The following is a 19,081-nucleotide window of genomic DNA, read 5'->3' as shown; positions in this document are numbered from 1 at the left end:
TGATTCAAGAATGTCTGACAATTCTTCTGCCCTGGAGTGTTCGGTCGGTGCCCCCTGTGATTTAGTATCAACATCAGTCATTGCGTCATTAAGATGCTGAAAAGACTTATATATCTCCGTCAGCTCCCTCTCGTGGACCTTTTGATGAGTCACCATAGACTTGCCCAGATTTTGTCTAAATGTTATAAGGACATGGCCCAGCCTGTAAGTGGGATCCCACAATGTACGGGTAGTCTCTTCTTCCTCGGAGGAACCGGCTCTAACTCGTTTAGTCCCTTCGAGATCCGCTGCCTTCCATCCTTTCTTCTCTGGGGGGCCAGAAGGTTCGGAAACACTTAATTCCATCCCCTCTTTCATAGGGAAGGAATTAAAAAAAATCACCAGAATTTTATTGAACTCTCAGCTCAATTCAAAATCCGTAGATACCCCACTTAGTGGGTGGCGGTGGGGGTTTGGGTAGGGGTGACGGGGGGAGGGTTTCAGGGGGTCGGAAAATGTATGATCCCGAATCTCTCCTCAGAAAAAATTCGGGGTACGGGATGGTCGGGGAGGGAGGGAGTCAAATATGTATCCGACCAAAAGTGCCCCTCAAAAAATTGGGGGGTCTATGGAAGGTATTGGTCTCGGATGGAATAGATCCGAGAGGATTTTGGGTAATATTGGTCAGGGAAGGAGTTATTAGGAAAGGAAAATCCCCATTATAAGAGCCTCAAACACTTGGAAAAAAATTCTACTAGTATAACTTATTTTGTCGATAATTATTCTAAGTTGTTTACTACAACAGCCGTGACGTCACAAACTTGTGGTTACTTGTCTATTGATTTAACTTATTTTCACTAGTCTCAACGGCCAATTTAACATTGGCTCTTATGGAGAAAAAAGTTACAACAGAAAAAAAAACGTAATTACAGCACAGTCCGGTCACCAAAATTCACAAAATTTAACACAACTGTCCGTTATCCTTACCTTGAAATGATTCACTACCTGCCCAATAAAAAAGCCGCAAAAAACCAATCCAAAAACGCATAAAACGCAAAGCTAGAAATACACGTCCACTTAGGCTGAGTATCCACACTCGACTTAGTATAATTTACACAAAATATGCATTTTACCATTAAATTATATATTTCATGTTCCTGCAGGTCGGTTCGATCTACATTAATTCCATTCGAAAAACAAATTAAAATTAACGATTACGTAATTTTAAAATAGGTAATACATAGGTTAATTTAGTTAATGTGCGATCAAGGAAAACGTTTAAGGAAAAAATTACTTAAATTTATAATATAATTAACACATCCAATCGAGGAAGAAATACAGTTTGCGGAGTTTTGTTTTATTTTTTAATATCCTCTTCCTCATTTACACAACATTTATGATAACGGGATGTTTTTCAAATTAGGGACAATTCTTGGAAATTTATATTTTGTTATATTTTCCGAAAAATTAGCAAACCTGGCTTTACAATGGTAGTCGCTTACAATGTCATTGGAAGTAAAAACCGATCTCTGGTCGGTTCATAGGCAGCCCCCGCCAGGAAATTAACAGATTCCGACATTCTTATCTAAATTCACAAAATATTTTAAACAGGCGAAAAAAGGATCAAGATAGACAAGTTTTTAGAAAAAATTACCTATTCTATAAAGCAAGTGATTTGAGCTCCACGACCCCCAAAAAGTAAAAATATGTATGATGAATATTTCGCGACTCCCCGACCCCGATCTGATGAAGCAATAATTTAATAAATAATGAAATAATGATTTTATTATTGTTTACGTCTAAAGTTATAGGCTAATTTTGCAACCCCCTCCCCCCTTCATATCACCGCGACCCCAGGTTGAGAAACGCTGCTATTAAATTTTCTTCAGGTAGTTGAAATGACGAGCATTTTTACAAAGTTGGCAACAGCACATTACTGACCAATAGTTCTGCATTAATCAGTTTAAATTATATTCCGATAAAGCTACTTTCCTTCAGAAAATAGTCATCAAAGAACAGGTGTACGATACCTAAAGGAGCAAATTTCGCAACCCTTGAGATGCGTACGACGAAAATATCCAGTTGAACTCTAAACCGATCGGCCAACCGCCACAAGAGATTACAGAAATCATTTAAGTGGATTATTCACCGTGTACAAAGTCAAATCGTTATCGATTTAGTTATCGATGTTTTAGGAATGTACAAAATGTTCATAAATCTTTTTTTATAACACGTCAACAGTCATTCCGGTAGATATGAATCATTTTAAATTGAAATATAATTTACCGAAATAAACTTTTTAAAAAGTTAAAAGTTTGACCTATATATATATATATATATATATATATATATATTTATATATATATATATATAGTCTATAGCGAAAAACAAAATAAACAATCCTATACGAATAACAGTCGGACTGCGTTCTTGTTTACTACATGAAACAGCGCGCACATTTCTTCTCTCTCCTTCACACTCATCCAGACTGAAAAAGTAATCGGTTCAAATAATGGCAGCCACTACTTGCGGTCATATTTTTACAGGCAGCACCATGTATTATCGTGTACAGAAATAATTTAGTACATAATTTTTTTGAAAACCCGAGTGAGCGTAAATTAACAATACCATACTTGTTTACACTGGCAACTTGGAGGTTGCGGCTAACAGAACTGGCAACCATTTTTTTTATATTCTTCACATCATTTTCTTTCAAACGACCTTTAATTCACTAAAAAAAATATTCGTTAAAATAAATTAATTTCAATGTATTTAATTAAAGGTAATTGCGGCTAATTTTTGCTAGGCAACCCGGCATTAATGTATTAAATTATTTAATTATTCAATTAAATCGAGTAACGATCCGGTATTACAAAAACGGTCTCTGCTAAAACCTTCCTAAAGAAAAAAACTATAATAAAAAATAAAAATCTAACGTACAGAGAATTATAATAGAATAGGACTTTTTTTGTTAAAACTTAATGATAAAATAAAAGATTAATGAAATGTTATTGAAAATAATTACGCGTACAATTTTAAATTACTATCTTTTTCCTTTCAATAACATTTTGCATACCGGTTTTAGTTTAGTTAACCAATTTTAGTTCATTAAGTAAGCTATATCAGTGTAGAAAATAATAGTTATCTTTTGATAACAAAGTCGATTCGATTCTATTATTGTAAAAGTAGTATAGGCTTTATTGATAGGAATGTAATTTATTGTACATTTAAGTATTTGAACATTCCAGCCCTATCTATATTACGCTTTATTTATTACATCAGTCGTCTCTTTTAACAGAGGAAAATTACGCATATTTTATTCTGAACAAGGCGTTAACAACATAATCTATCGGGTATCAAGCTACTTTCAGCCCTGTTAATATTGTTCCGAGAAATCGGTACGAGTAATCACTTGCCATACTAAATAAACACTCCAAGGCATACGAATTTTATTAGAAAAGCAGCTTTACCGTTAAAAGCCGATATCAAAAACTGTTAATATGTTAACTGACCGTTTGAAATAGTACCTTGCACGTAAAATAAAGAAATAAAAAATTCGGAACTAATAAACTAAAATACTTTTCTGTGAATTAAACAGTTTATCACTAAAAACAATTAAGCGATTACAATAATAAGGCAGTTCTTTGTAATGCTATTAATTAATTATTGTAATAATTGTAACTAATAATTCATACATTTTTTAAATAGGTAAAAAGATTTATTAATTTTTTACGAAACATTTTTTATTAGAACATTTTATTCAGACTGTTTGTTACATGATTTTTTAAAAATCAACAAATTATTATCGTAACAAAATAACGACAAATTACACACAAACAAACACAACAAATCACAACAAATTATTATCATGATAAATGAAATATCAGTATCATAATAAAAACCGTACTGTCAAGATATTACATTAACTGGTTAATGATTTTTTTTTTTAGATTAAAGTAATATTACATTTTTCTTTGAATAACCTTTAATAAGTTTTATGTTCATAAAATAGAATGAATTTTATTTAGGTTTAAATCTTTGATTTCAAAAAATAAATATTTACATAGTTGCTTTACATTATACAAAATTTACTAACTTCTAAAAACTGGTTTTCAATTTTTTTGTACGTTACATTTTATCCAAAATTTACGGTTCTTCAAACGAGCCTTCGACGATTCTTTTTTATTTCGTAAATTCCCAAATCCATAGTTATAACAGGAATGTTGACAAGAGTCGGCCATTTACCGGCGAGAAATTAAGACTAATCGTGTAACGAAAAAAGTTGGCAAAGTAATAGACGAATTTCCCGACTATTAATAAAAATTGGAAAAATCTTATAAAAGTTGGAAAAAGCTTTAAAAAAAATCTTAGGGGTGAGGAATAAAATTTAACAAAGGTTTCATAAAAGTATTCATATATACGTCAAGCTTGACAAATTTCCTTAAGTAAACTTTTTTCTAAATATAACAGTGCCTTCAATAAAAGCTAAAATAAGAAAAGGAACAAAAAACTTTTCTGCATTTTAGGTTCGGGGTGTATAATTTCAAAAAAATTTAGACATTTTTTGATAGCCTATATATGGAATTTTTTAAGAAATATTAAAACCGAAGGGAAATTGAAAAAGCTTTTTTGGATTATTTACTACGAAACCCATATTGCCTTCAATTTTAGGCATATTATAGAAATAATCGAGCCAAATTTGAAGAAAATCGGTTTTATCAATTCTGAGATATAAGACCAAAAGCAGTGCGACCCACACATTTATGCACATTCATACGGTTTTTTGCCAGATTGAAAATTTTACCCTAAAAGTAATAATTTGCAAAAACCTCATCACCATGTTTTCCTATATATGTTATTATACTCCTATAATATAGTTATTCTAGCTACATTAAGCGGTAAACAAGTTGTAATAAAAGTAGTTTGATCCCTAAAAATAAAAATATTTGGTTCACGAAAATCAGTAAAAGGGGAATTTTTTTTAGATAAGAGGTAAAATGTATACAGAGAATATTTAACAAAACTGACTCTTTCCATTTATCTCCACAACCAGTGGACCGATTAAAAATAGCTTAAAAAACATTGTTCGCCACAGCATTCTTAACAAATAACAGTTAACATTATTGAAATCGGTTTGATAGTTCCGGTTTGTAAAGTAAAGAGGTGTCATAAGTTTTTTGAATAATTTTGGAACCGCAGGTGAATTTTTTCTACTTTCAGTCTTTGTTATAAAAGTATTTGAGAAATATCAGAGTTTTGAAGAGTTCCGAGTCTGAAAAAAATATCCGGTTATCATCCCCTAATTTCAGTAGCTAATTTATTACGTTTACATTGTTATTTTTTAAATTATTTATAATTTTTCAAGGGATAACGTTTAAATTTGTTTATTTATATTTTACGTCTTATGTAATGGTATTGTTTTTTATTACAATGCGTAATTAAATTCGCATTTAAAATTTTTTTAAATGGTCCTGTACTATGGAATTAGTCGACGAAAGGTAAATGAACTTCCAGACTGATCACCTACCTTCAGAGATGACTCGTGTCGAAAACACGGGTTACTGGAGTACGAGTTGACCCAGTTCCTTGTCGTTCACGAGTGTTCTAAGCCATACTTGTGCGTGCAGATGCTGAAAGTTTCTGCGGAATGTGATTATTGCGGGGAGGAGGGCACTGCAAAACACAAGGTGTTCGTGTGCGACCGGTTCCTCCAGCATAGGGATGCATGCATGCAAGCAAAATAGAATTCGGCGTGCTTATCCCACAGAACTTCATTAGGACTGCGCAGCAGATCAAACGATGTATGTGAAGACCGTCCGAACAAAGTTGGAGGAAGAAGTCCAGAGGTGAATAATTCTCAAAGTCGAGGTTTAAAAAAATCGCAGGATCCCTGGGATCCAGCTGGGGTGCTGTGATAATACCGTAAAGTTGCCCCGGAATTCCATGTTGTAAAAGGGGAGGGGTTTTTTAGTGGTTAGGATCGTAAGGCAAATCGCAGACTATAACGGGCGGCGTATAGCTGTGCACATTGCATGCGAGATAGATAAGACTGATAGGACGGGTGGATCAGTTAGTCATTCCTTTACGAAAACATCTCGTATAGCTCGGTATACTTACATAATATGCTGTACATTGTCAGAGTTGTAACAACTTGTGGACAGTAATATACCCCCCGCTATACCATGGGGTTCCAAGACCACATGGTACTTGTAAACGTTTTACCGTCCACCGATGAAAAAACTAATTAATAAAAAGTTTATATATATATATATAAAATAATATATTATTATATAAATATAATATTATTATATTTATATATATATATATATATATATATATATATATATATATATATATATATATATACCGAACATAACTTCACTGTTACCAGAAAAAGCAATCATTCAATCCTAAGTTTACTAACTAAATTGAGGAATAAAGTGGTTCCCCATTTTATATATACATACAAAAAAAACCAGACCTCACTACGAAATTACTAAACAGACGCGCGCGTGCACATTCACGTATAGACGTTATAGAGTGTATGCGTGAATGTGCTATTTATATAGTATCGTAAAAATCTGTACATTATCCTTTATTATTTGGAATTCAATTTATTTATTATTTGTTTGATTCAGAATCTTTTATCTAGTAAATATTGTAAAAATAGTACACGTGGCATTCCAAAGAAAATTAACTAAAAAAGGAAGAAGTTGATATTACATTAATGGAATAGGGAAATAGTTTTAAATAATAATGAACGAATGAAAAAATCACAGACTGAAAAAATGTAAACACTGAAAATTGAGAAATGATAGGCGAATTTAATCTTTTTATTAATATAATCTAAGTGTTAAAAATACACAGAATTTTAAGACAATTTATTTAAGCCAAATGATCTTAGAACTCTATCACTTTCGAAATATCTCCCTCATGTTCGTTGAGGCTAGTGGGAGATCGTAAAAGAGTTCTGTTAATTATTGCATTGTCTGGTGTGCCTTCAATTATTTAATTTATAAGTAATAATTTTTAATAAAGAAATAAATATTGTGAATCCAAAACCATTGCATTTATATCTAAGGGTTTCTTTTTTGAAATTCTAAAACACTTGAATTAGAGCTAATATCAATTAGATCACATAACAAGTATTAAGCACACATATTTATTAGAAATTAATTTACTGACTTCAAACGTAACAATAATATGCCTGAAGGCTTTTAAAGGCAAAAATCAAAAGCATGACCTCTTACGCCGCGCCCGTTTGGGCGCATAGGTTAGGGATATGAATAGAGCACTTCTTCAAAATTTAAGGAGTGTTCAGCGCAGAACCTTAATTGTATGCACTGGTGTTTTTTAAAGCAACCTCCTACGAGGCGACCATCGCATTGGGAAAGGCTCTCCCAATCGATTTAGTAGTGAAAGTTCGGGCAGCCATGTGGAGATTGCGAAGAGGCCGGGAGGCCGTGAGGCTGAGGTATTTGTGATGCGGCTGCGAGCCGGGCCAGTACCGGAGCGGAACGGTGATCACAATGAACCGGATTTAAATTTCGTTCAGTTGCCCATCTCCCGCCTGCGGAAGAGGCTGCAGAGCCTCGCGATGGAAGCATGGCAGCTGGAATAGGACACCACGAATAAGGGAAGATCCTTGTATAAGTTTATACAGAATACAGGATCTGGACGGATAGTATGCCTCGAGCTCGTTTTAAGGGCAACGGGCAACGGGTGCCCGAGTGCCACCAGCCACGTTAATTTAAACCAATATCTGCATCAGTTCCGCCTGGCAACTGATGAGCCGTGCGTCTGCGGGGCGGTGCAGTCAAATGAACACCTGATGTTTGACTGCTCTGCTCATTGCCAGGGGGGGGGATCCAGTGACCGGGCTACCTTGGAACTTATTTTTTATTTTACTAACTTATAAATTTAATGATGTAGTTAATATTTTATACGGAAAACATACAAAATTAATGTTTTAATGTATCCAGATAGCAAATCAATGACGCGGTAGGAAGGAAAAAATTGAAAATGTCAACTTTTCTAGCGATTAACGTTAAAACATACTTAAGAAGTAAAAGACATGCAGTTAGTCTTTGATTTGGCAATGTATTGACTGACTTTCCTGGCTACGCGTTCAAATCATAATTACCAAAATAAGATTTAAGCATCAAAAAAATTCCTAATTTTTTATTTATTTTAGGGGCTTTCTTATTGCGTAGGAAAAAATTATTTTTAAAGAAGTGATCGCTAGCAAAAAATAAAAAATAAAAAAAAATAAATTAAAAGAGAATTAATATTGAAAAAATACAATATAGCTTCTATGAAAATAATGAAAAAAATTGATACTCATTTTTGGTCCGGAATAAAATATACAAAAATAAAAGGAAAAAAAAGATATATTTCAATTTTAAGTGGTGGTGGTTAATTTTTTTAAAAAGCTTTTTTGGATTTAGACTATGAAACCTATAAAGTCCCTTTAAAGAAAACGAAATTTGAATTTTGAAAAAAATAATATAAGGCCCAAAATATTTGAGCAAAATTTGAAGAAAATTCTAAGGCTAAAAGCAGTGCGACACGCATACTTTCGCACATGTTTTTTCGATGAACTAGGTGGACCTAAAACATAAAGATTTGCAATAAAACCCGATACCTCATTTTTGCCATGATCACCATACTGTTCCCTTTAATACTCTAGCTATATTCGCCGGGAAAGTAAAAATATAACTGTCAAATATTTATTAACCCTTAATTTGGCACAGACTTATTATTTTTTTACCTTATTGCGTTTCTAAATTGTCAGTCTTGCATTTTAAAAATAATTTTTTTCATCAAACAAATTTACGTTTTTCAGTTTTATTTCTATAAGATTAAATCAAAAAAGAAAAGAAAAAAACAAGAAACGGCATCTAAAGGTAAAAAAACAGATTTCAAGAAATGCAACATGTAAAAGTCCTGAATCTTGATAAGATAAGAAAATAAATGGAAAGAACCATTTTTATCGACTCATACGAGTCAAGGCTCTTAATACTGGAATATTATTATTTTCATCACCAATCTTCCAAATAAGTTTCTTGAATTTCCACAAGAAATATTTTTAATTTCAAGATAACATCAATCACGATACGTTATTACGCTAAATAATGATTACAAACGAATAAAAAACATATCCAAATCGGCTACGTGATCGTGTATAATTCCTTTTTAAAAAATCGTCTTGATATAAGAAACATTTTAGGCAGACCAATAGAAAACTCCTAAAAAAATCACAAAAAAAAATTTATGTTCATTTTTACGAAAAGTAAAGCTTGAAAAACACAAGACAAAAAACAAACAGTCGAATAATTATTAAAAATCTTTCTTTTAAGCGTAATTAAAAAAGAGGAATGAAAACCGTGGAAACTACAAAAAAAAAAAAAAAAACACAGAATCTAATCTGAATATGATTTTTATGAAGAGTTCGTTCAGATAAGCTACTACAGATATAACAAAACTATTTACAGAAGAAAGTTATTATATTTACAAAATATTTCATATATAATTTTATTAGAATCATTTTCGTCATGAATTTTTAAATATTTACGGAGTATAACTTTTCAATAATCAAGAGAAATGAATCGCATCCTTTAATTTTACTCTCCTGTCTGTAACAATGCATTACTGAAGAAGACAAAATATAATTATTATTATTATTTATTAAAACAGTGAACCCATCGTTTCTGTTTTTCACGATTTATTGCAAATTCTGACTAACACTACGTATTTTATTGCGTTTTATATTTTATTTGTGTCAACGTATATGTGATTTCACACCTCAAAAAAAAAAAAAAATCTTACTAACATCACGAAGTTTAGTGACGTAGTTTGTGTACAAGAAGATATATTTTAATAGGTTTTTAAAAATTCGAATTGAGGAATAGGGAAATATTGAGAGTTTGGCTATATCGGTAGGCAGTAGTGAGGTAAGTAGCGAAGACGCGGGCCGATAAAGCGTATAATTTTCGATAGGATCCAAAATTAGGCTAATAAAACATAATTAGAAACCTCAGCTTTAAAAGGAAGATAAAAAATAACATGCATAAAAACTCTACCACGATAATTTTGGAATACATGAAATGAAGACCAGTAGAAAGAAGGAACATAGGCAGACTTTGGAAGTGTTAGACGGAATCAATTTTATTTATATTTAACTTGGTAAAAAGCATGAATACCAAAGAAGAAAGTTAATTGTATGTTAACCGGACGACAAATCATATTTCACTTCAAAGAATTGCTGTAAAATTTGCTTTCTGCTTTAACGAACGGATTAGTACAGATGCACTACGCAAAACTGACGGTAATGAAAATGTGTTAAAATGTTACTCTCTTCTAAGAAACAATTTTAAAATCTCTCTATCTTAATAATCACTTTAAATTAATTCCTACTGATTTACATTTATTAATTTTTATTTTGAAAGAGCCAATTAAAAATAATCTACGAAACTCGTTAATTTAATAGTATATTAAAGTAAGTCATTTATTATTTAACGCTTTATTTAAGTTAAATTATTCATAAAATGTGTTAAATTTCCAAAGAAAATTTACGAAGTTGTTAACTAGAAACAAATTACTTACTATGTTATTATTTATTCATGATAAACATAAATAAAACAAGTTGTATAGGGGGAATGAGAAGAAAGCAATTACAAAAAATTAGGTAAAAAAAATGTGACAAATTAGAATGATATACTTACCACACCCTTTTTATGCGGGAAATAATATAATTACATTTTATAAAATACTTACAGTTAAAACAAAAACTTAACGCGATAAAATGTACAATTACTTCGTAAAAACTAAACCAATTTATTTTATTACTCCAAAAATTTTAATTTCTTTTACTACTTACGAAAAACTAGGATTTTATACCTAATAATTATACGTAAAAAAATGTTACCCAAGGTTTCTTTTTTGAGTGGGGGTGATGTTTAAATAAATAAATAAAAAAGTTTAAAAATTCAGAAAATTTCCAAAATCACCTTCCAAGAAATTTTATTTTCTTATTTTACTATGTTAAATGGAAGAAACTAATCTACTAAAAAATTTAAAACCACAGAAAAGTTACTTAAGTTTTTTTTTTTTGGGGGGGGGGGTGTGAATTATGAGATTTTATTGCAATATTATTATTAAAAGTTTGACTTTTAATAGTATTAAAGTTTAAATAAACCCAAAAAGGTTTGAAAAATGTTAAAAAATCGATATTTTTAAACTTCGATCGACTCCCCAGACACCATCATATTGCCCCCACAAAACTTTTTGTTGGGTTGTTTGCACTACTATTATGCCTAGAAAGACTTTTTATTTTAAATTTTCGATTTTTGAGGAGGGGGGAATTTTGGGGATATTAAAAAAAAAAATGCTCAGCACGCATGTAATGAGCTGAGTGTAAACGGGGGTATGTTAGCAAAATCTTGAGAAAATTGACCCCCAAATTCCCCTTTGACCCCCAAATGTTTACTAACAAATTGTCCCGTGTACACTAGTCTCTGTGCAAAATTTCATCAAAATCAATTTATCTCTAGGCAAACGTTATTAAGCTTCAAACACGCCACCATATGTACATTAACTCCAATTTTTTGGGGGGGTCCCTGGGTCATGAAACGTCGAGAAATGCAAAAACTCCATAACCCATTTTTTGACATAACTATATTTTCTTTCGTGCAGCAAAGCTCTAGAGCTATGACGCCATATGATGTAACGCATATAATAACTGATTATTATTAATTAAATAAGCAAAATATATCGCAACCCTTTTGTCAATTAATGTAGAAAATATAGTTGGATCAGCATATTGAGATTTTCGCGTAATAGTAGTAAAGTAATAACCAATTCTTAAGTGTATACAAAGAAAGAAGGTGTACCAAACAATTATTTAAATAAATCTTAAAAACTCTAAAAAATTAATAAAAACTTAAAGAAATGATTTAAAATCTAGTCGGTCACTTCGATTATTAAACAATCATCATATGTAGATACTGATAAATTTTAAAAAAAGCCCTCTTACTTTTTATTTCATTAATTATAAAATAATATTAAATAATGAAACTGAAATTAATAATGAAGGTTAATTAAAAGAACAAAACGGATTTTACGAAACTACAAAATAAATATCTCTATTTTATAAAACTGCAAAAAAATTATTTTTTTGGTTACTTTAAGCCCATTTTTGACTACGCAAATTACGTTTTGCAGACGGAATTTTTTTGCCCTCTTTTGTGCCCCATTCTTTCATTTTTCTGCTGTGAGCCTCTTTTCTGTCATTATTCCGGTCTTCTTCCTTGTCTATCTTCTTGGTCAACTTATTTCTGAATTTTGTGTGCACGTTATTCTGTTTCGACTGTGACTGTTATTCCTGCTAGCATTAGGTCATTTTTAATTTCACCAATCCATTTTATCGTGTCATTTCTGTTTTCATAGTATTCTCCTATTTGTTTTGAAGTGTGTCTGGTTTCATTCTTTTCATGTGATCATAAAATTTTAATCTGCGTTTTTTTAACGTCCGTTTAATGTTTGTATACCGTTTTATTTCCTCTGATTACTTATGAGTTTGTATTGTTCACCAGTACGTTTTGGTCTCAGAATCTTTCTCATATTTTTGGTTCCTTTTTCTCAATGTTTTCTGTCCGATTTTCAATTAAAAACTTTTTCTGATCTCTAGAGAGATTAAAGTTTAACGACTATGTCGTAATGTCATAATTTCGTGTGTACAGAAGTACACGCGAAATTACGACATTTTTTGTTATAAATATTATGGATGAGACGATCGATATACCGATTCCATTTTTTGACATCTGATTTCATTGACCGTTTATTAAATTCCGTTTCCTTGAATTTTTTCACAAAGCTATTTAGATTGTGCAACTCATTTGACTTTACCAAATTTAGTTTTCATGTATTTTTATGGTTGTTACAGTTAACGTATTCCGTTTTTTCGAATGAAATCTGAAGGCCGACTTTTTCTGCGGTTTCCTTTTAGCTGTTAAAGCTAAAAGCTGTTGAAGCGTTTCTCAACCTTTCAGTATTTGCAACCATAATTTTCATCGCACCCTCCTTCTCATATAATAACAATGTAAACAATAATAAAGTATTTTGAGTATTTTGACGCTAAAGCTTACACTACGACCATAATTAGACAAACCTTACAAATTACTAAGAATAAGTAAATATATTTATATTTGGCAACACCGACCGCTGCACTGACAAAACCAGAATCGGTAAAACTGTATTGCTGTCTTGTCTTTCGTCCACCATATCGGACATTCTCGCAGCTTCACGAGAAGTTCCGATTGTCTCGAACATTCTAGAACGTCTGCGTAAACTGTATAAATGCTGCATCTCGTTCCGATTCAAGCCAGTCTCAGTCGAGTCGATCCTTCTATCGCTATCGAATCTATCGTGAATGTGTATGTTATAATTTGCGTGTTAATTGCAATACACTGTATTAAATATATGCGGCAGTAGATTTATACAGAATCATGGATAAAATTATAAGTGGGCGTAAGCGAGCATTAGATAATAGTAAAACATCAACAATTGTACAGACGAGCGTGGTTCTGAAAATAATACTTAAATTTTGGGTTTACCAGTACTGAAGTAAATGAAGAAGAAAGGTAAAGCCCCTGTGTGTCATTTGTTCAAAACATTTGGCAGCAGAGCAGCATGAAACCTACTATAACATAATATAAACAAATGCCGAGAATTCTTCGTATTAAAATAAAATCACATGAAAAGCAAACATTATTTTTAAAAAAGAACTTTGTGAATGATATACATTACTTCATTACTTGTCTTTTACGAAGTTTCATATAAAATAGGCAGATGTAAAAAGCCTCACACCATTGGTGAAGAGCTTATTTTGCCAGCTGCAATTGAGATTGTAGAAACTATGTTTGGAGATAACTTTGCCAAAAAATTCGAGTCCATACCTCTATCAAATTATATTATTGCCCGTCGAATTGGTGATACAGCTAAAGAAGTACAGTATCAGATTTTCGGGAAGTTGCATGAAAAATTGTTTTCAACTCGGCTTAATGAGGCAGCAGAGAGCAATATAGACGCTCATTTCATTTCTTATGTTCTTTTTGTTATGGTATGTCAGCAGTAGAAGAATTACTTTTCTGCAAATAAATTTGCAGAGCAAAACAATAGCATCAAGATAGCAACCGATTTGCTATCTTAAATGATTTTATAAACCAGGCAAACAGAGTGGAAAATTGCGTCGGAATATGTGCCGATGTGCTCGTTCAATGTCTGGAATATTCCAAAGTATACAAGCACTTGTGAAACAAAAATCTCCACATTGTGTTTGGACATATTGCGTGATCCACAGAGAAGCTCTGGCTTCCAAAGAGATGAGTCCTGGTCTGAATATTGTGCTAACTACGGTTGTAACCATAGTAAATTATATAAAAATGAGACCCTTAAAATCAAGAATCTTTTCTGCACTTTGTAAAGAAATTGGTGCAGTACATTCTGACCCCGTAGGGGAAGACACCTTCCATGTGCCAGTGATGGTAGCTACACCAACCCCTCCGTACCTAGCCCTTAGGTATTTTACCGGAGGTCATTTTCAGAACCTCGGCAAAAGGCATCTCGCAACATTGTTCTTGCATTAGTCAGGATGCCACCGATGCGAATACCACTCGTGACATTCTCATCGGTGTACTACTATAAAACAAAAATGAACTAAGTAACCATAAAACACTTGCAACGAAAAATGAAAAACCCAAGCGATTCCTACATTCCCTCAGAAATTCTATCAAGACCACATATGTAAGAATCTCCGACGTCTATACCGAAAAGCACCGCGCCCAGAAAGAACTTTCGTCAAATATTTGTTCGGATGAATCCAAGAGGCGTCCTATAAATCCGCAACATTCGGGAAAAGATCGTACGTGTAACGCCCGTCTTCCGACTCATCATTCCATCTGGCTTGCCACAAGGTATTGCCTTGCTCTATCTCCCGTACTTTCTCGGAAGTAGAAAGGCAACATATATCTCTGTTGTCTTTTAGACACAATCAGATCTATCGGCTTCACTCGCGCAATCACCAAGATCGCCTCTCATGAAATAATGCGATAACCTCCAGTTACCACCAACAATATTAGGTGCTAAGCCCTTAATAATATGTTCCGATAGCCTTTGTACTTAAGCCTCCCTGCCCAAACGGGCGCTACATATAACATAATTACCTCACAGACGCCCTTGTATAGGATATTCATGGTCTTAAAATTTAAACCCCAATCAGGGTTCATTACACGTCGTATTTCAAGGAAGGCATTATAATAAGCCTTCTCCGCGCCGTATAAAAGGTGCTTCTTAAACTGTAACTTGTTATCAAGAATCACCCCGATGTAATTCGTTGGCCTGACATCGAAACGCGGATTCGACGACTCACAGCCAAACGGCCTGTCAGAAACATCGCCGTGGTCTTCTCCGGGCTGAACGTCATCTTGTGCTGACGACCCCACAGCTCTAGTATCCTACAAGCCTGCGTGGCTTCAGCAAACCCTCAGCAAACTACCTTCGACCAGTAGGAGCCCGTTGTTAGTACCAGCTACAAGGCACCCAATGGACAACCTCTGCCGCAGGAATGTGTCAAACTCCACCACCCGCAACAGGGGACCCAACGCACTGCCCTGGGAACACCCCTTAAACTGTCTTGCCAGCCTCATGGCTACCCTCGCGGAGCAGCACAACCCGATTACTGAGGTAACTTTTCAGTACCTGCAATTCACTTACAGTATATTTTCTCGTTTGCAGATGATACAGAGCAGAGGACCACCACATATTGTTAAATGCGCCAGAAATATCTAGAAAAATTCCCAGAACATATTCATCACAATCAGCAGCCACACTCATCACATGGAGTATGGCGTCCTCAGTGCCCTTTCCGGGTCGAAACCCATTCTGTTTATCCATCAATAATCGTTGCGAGGTAAATCTCTCGTTCATACGTAGATACAAAATCTTTTCGAAGACCTTGTCAATAACCGGCAGCAACTTCGGGGCCTATACGACGAAGTAACAGCGGGATCCTTGTCACTTTCTTTAAACAGTAATTTGACAATCCCCTTCTCACAGCAAATCGGGAAATATCCTCTAAACAATACTTTATTAAACACGCGTGTGATAACTCTCACACTCGCCCCAACTGAGCGAACAAGGAACTCCGCAGTTATCACATCGAAGCCAGGGGCTTTCCCCCTACCGAGACAACAGATAGCCTGACTCACTTCGGCTTCTGCAATCTCCAAGGACACCGTATTCCCGCGAAACTGAGCAACCTCACGCCGAATCCGCAGATGGTATGCGGTCTCACCAAATTCAATGTCATCAGGCACCAATTCGTTAAGTAACTTGTGTAATATACCGGACATGTCCGATATTACACCTAACCTGGTCGAGAGGGCGGACAGAAGAACGTCCTTCCTACGTTTGTGTCCTAAAATTCTATAGACGTCTCCCCAGGGATCCTTGTTTCTCTGCTCATGTACCAAGGAACGTCAGAAATCCCTCCTTGCCGTCCGAACCTTATGAATAATGGAATCGTTTAGTTCGATAATCAGCAACAAGTACTGCCGTTACGGATAACCCTCACGTTGAGAATCTCTTCGACAACAAGTAGCGTGTTTCGGTGCTGATAATTCCCTGTTCCACCAATCAGCCAACCTTTCTCGACCAGAACTACGGGGAATTGAGCACTCGGCGGCATCTATAAATGCCGCCGACAGACCAACTGCCAGGTCGTCCATACCCAGAGTAACCAGACCTCGATCCAAGACACGAAGTCCGGCCGAAAGAAAATCAATAAACTTTTTCCAGTCCGCATGCCTGTGCAGAAAACGACCCCGCTGAACCGGAACGTCACATCGGTAGCGATCACTCAAGCCACCAGCAATCTCATATACAATAACTTATGAATCGCTCGAGCAATCAACCACAACCTTCAGCTACAAACATTAGCAGGTAAAAACCTACCAAAGGTGGCATTGATAGTCGTTCCTCCAAAAAGAAGATGCCCATCTACCACCTGCGGAAGTGAGCAGCTCACTAGGTACAATAAATACCTGCAAACTCTACTGGGCTAAAAACCCCTATTTCAATTTACCGTACGGGTGGAGTACATCCCGCAGGGATGTTAAGACGCAGGTTATTCAAATCAGGAACTTTAAATTTTATTTAAAGAAGGACTTAATTTTTAAAGTTCTTCGGGCTGCACACAGCTCCGTACGGCTCATTCGGCTCCTGGCGGCTCACTAGGCTCCATCCATGGTATAAAAGCTGGCTCCGCAGTGGAATAATTTAGTCTAGTTCCTTCATCCAGATACTCAACTTGTGTTTATGAATGTAGAATGTAGGGGAAGACACCCACGCGCCCCACAGGTTGAGAAATACTTGAGTTAAAGTATAAAATTATTATTTTTACTTTAATTATAAAATTAAGATAAATTGTTTACTTAAAAGTTGTTAAATATTTAAATGCTTATTTTTTATTTCAAGATATTTAGAAAATGAGTCATCATAATCATTATTATTATTACTATAAATCATTATATCACTTTTACAATAAATATAATTTTAAATATTTAAATAATTTTCATTTGATTTAGGAATTTAACATTTTTATTTCAACCTCCAAAATACTAATCTGGGGAGAAAAATTAATTTGAATTCTAATCGGTTTTAATTTTCAGCCAAGGTTTTCCTTCTCATACACAAATATATATTGTCGCGTCTTCGCGGTTCGACCAGGATATTGAGACAAACCAAAACTTTTTATAAATACAAAATTTATTATTGTAAAGACATACAAACAAAATAAATAATAAAAATAACAACAATAAAACTGATATTACATTAACAACAAGATAACAATAGAACAGTCCATAGTTCATTCAATTCACTTTCTGCAAGTATTACTACTTTTACTGTATGCAACAGAACTACCAACATTTACGACTGAGTAGAATACTGTCACTTTCACCACTAGTTACCAATAACTCGCCGAATAACTTCCATGCATTCAGACACTGTCCACAATGAAATACTGCTGATGTACTCTTCACTCGTTGTTACCACACGCTGACTGATATCGCCGTCACCGCAATCGCGTTGAACTCGGGCTTGCAAAACTACTCGTGTTATCGCTAGTTATCGCAACTGCGCCGAACATTGCCTCGCCGATCTACTGACTTTGTCCGTTGATCCGTAGCAGAATTTATGTCTCCTGGCCTGCAGAACCAGTACGCGGCTCGTGTCTTTAATTAATTGTTAATTAATCGTAATAATTTTCATTGTCCGCGGCTTTACGTTTATCTATAATTTCTTACTCCGGTCCGGTAAACCTACTGGTCGAAAGCTTCTGGAGATGACATTATCTGCATTACAAAGAACGAACTGTTAAATGGACCCGTTATTCTAAAAGAAAAGAATCCCTTTTAGTCCTTCTGGAATCTTCCTTTCATTATTATTTTCTTTTTCTTTCTTCTTAATTGGAAGAAACCCGTAACACTAGGACGTTATACCGTCCCTGTAGCAATACAATAATATCTTTACGTATTAATTTCCCTTCAAAGGGTATCCTTTCAAGAGTACTTCCTTAGGATCCTTTTAAAGTGAAATCAGTTCATAGACAATGCCGTTTCCCATGAGAAGGTAGTTGGCCAACATTAGTTTATCGCTTCATCTATCTCATTCTTAAAATACTTCCAGTGTGTTTTACGATTGTGACGAATATAAAATATCTCGAGTACAATTACTAATATTAAAAGTAATTATAACGTTCTCCGAGAGTAATGATGTTCATTATATATTTCCTGTCATAAATAAAATAGTTAAGATCTTATATCAAATATCACTTGAATTTCGGTGAATTTGACATTTTGATATGCGATAATATATATATATATAGAACGCAAAAACAAAACCATTCTACTTCTCCCTTTCCAATAAGCGTATGGTTATTATTCTTGACAATAACCATGTCATTTTTGTGAGCGATTTGTTGCTGCTATCTAGTCCGATACAAATAATCAATACGTTTCAGCAATCTTCCTTGATCATAAAATAA

Source organism: Lycorma delicatula, chromosome 4, assembly GCF_047948215.1.
Source record: "Lycorma delicatula isolate Av1 chromosome 4, ASM4794821v1, whole genome shotgun sequence".
NCBI classification, from domain to species: domain Eukaryota; kingdom Metazoa; phylum Arthropoda; class Insecta; order Hemiptera; family Fulgoridae; genus Lycorma; species Lycorma delicatula.
The sequence above is the reverse complement of the archived record's forward strand: the minus strand, read 5'-3'. Positions refer to the sequence as shown.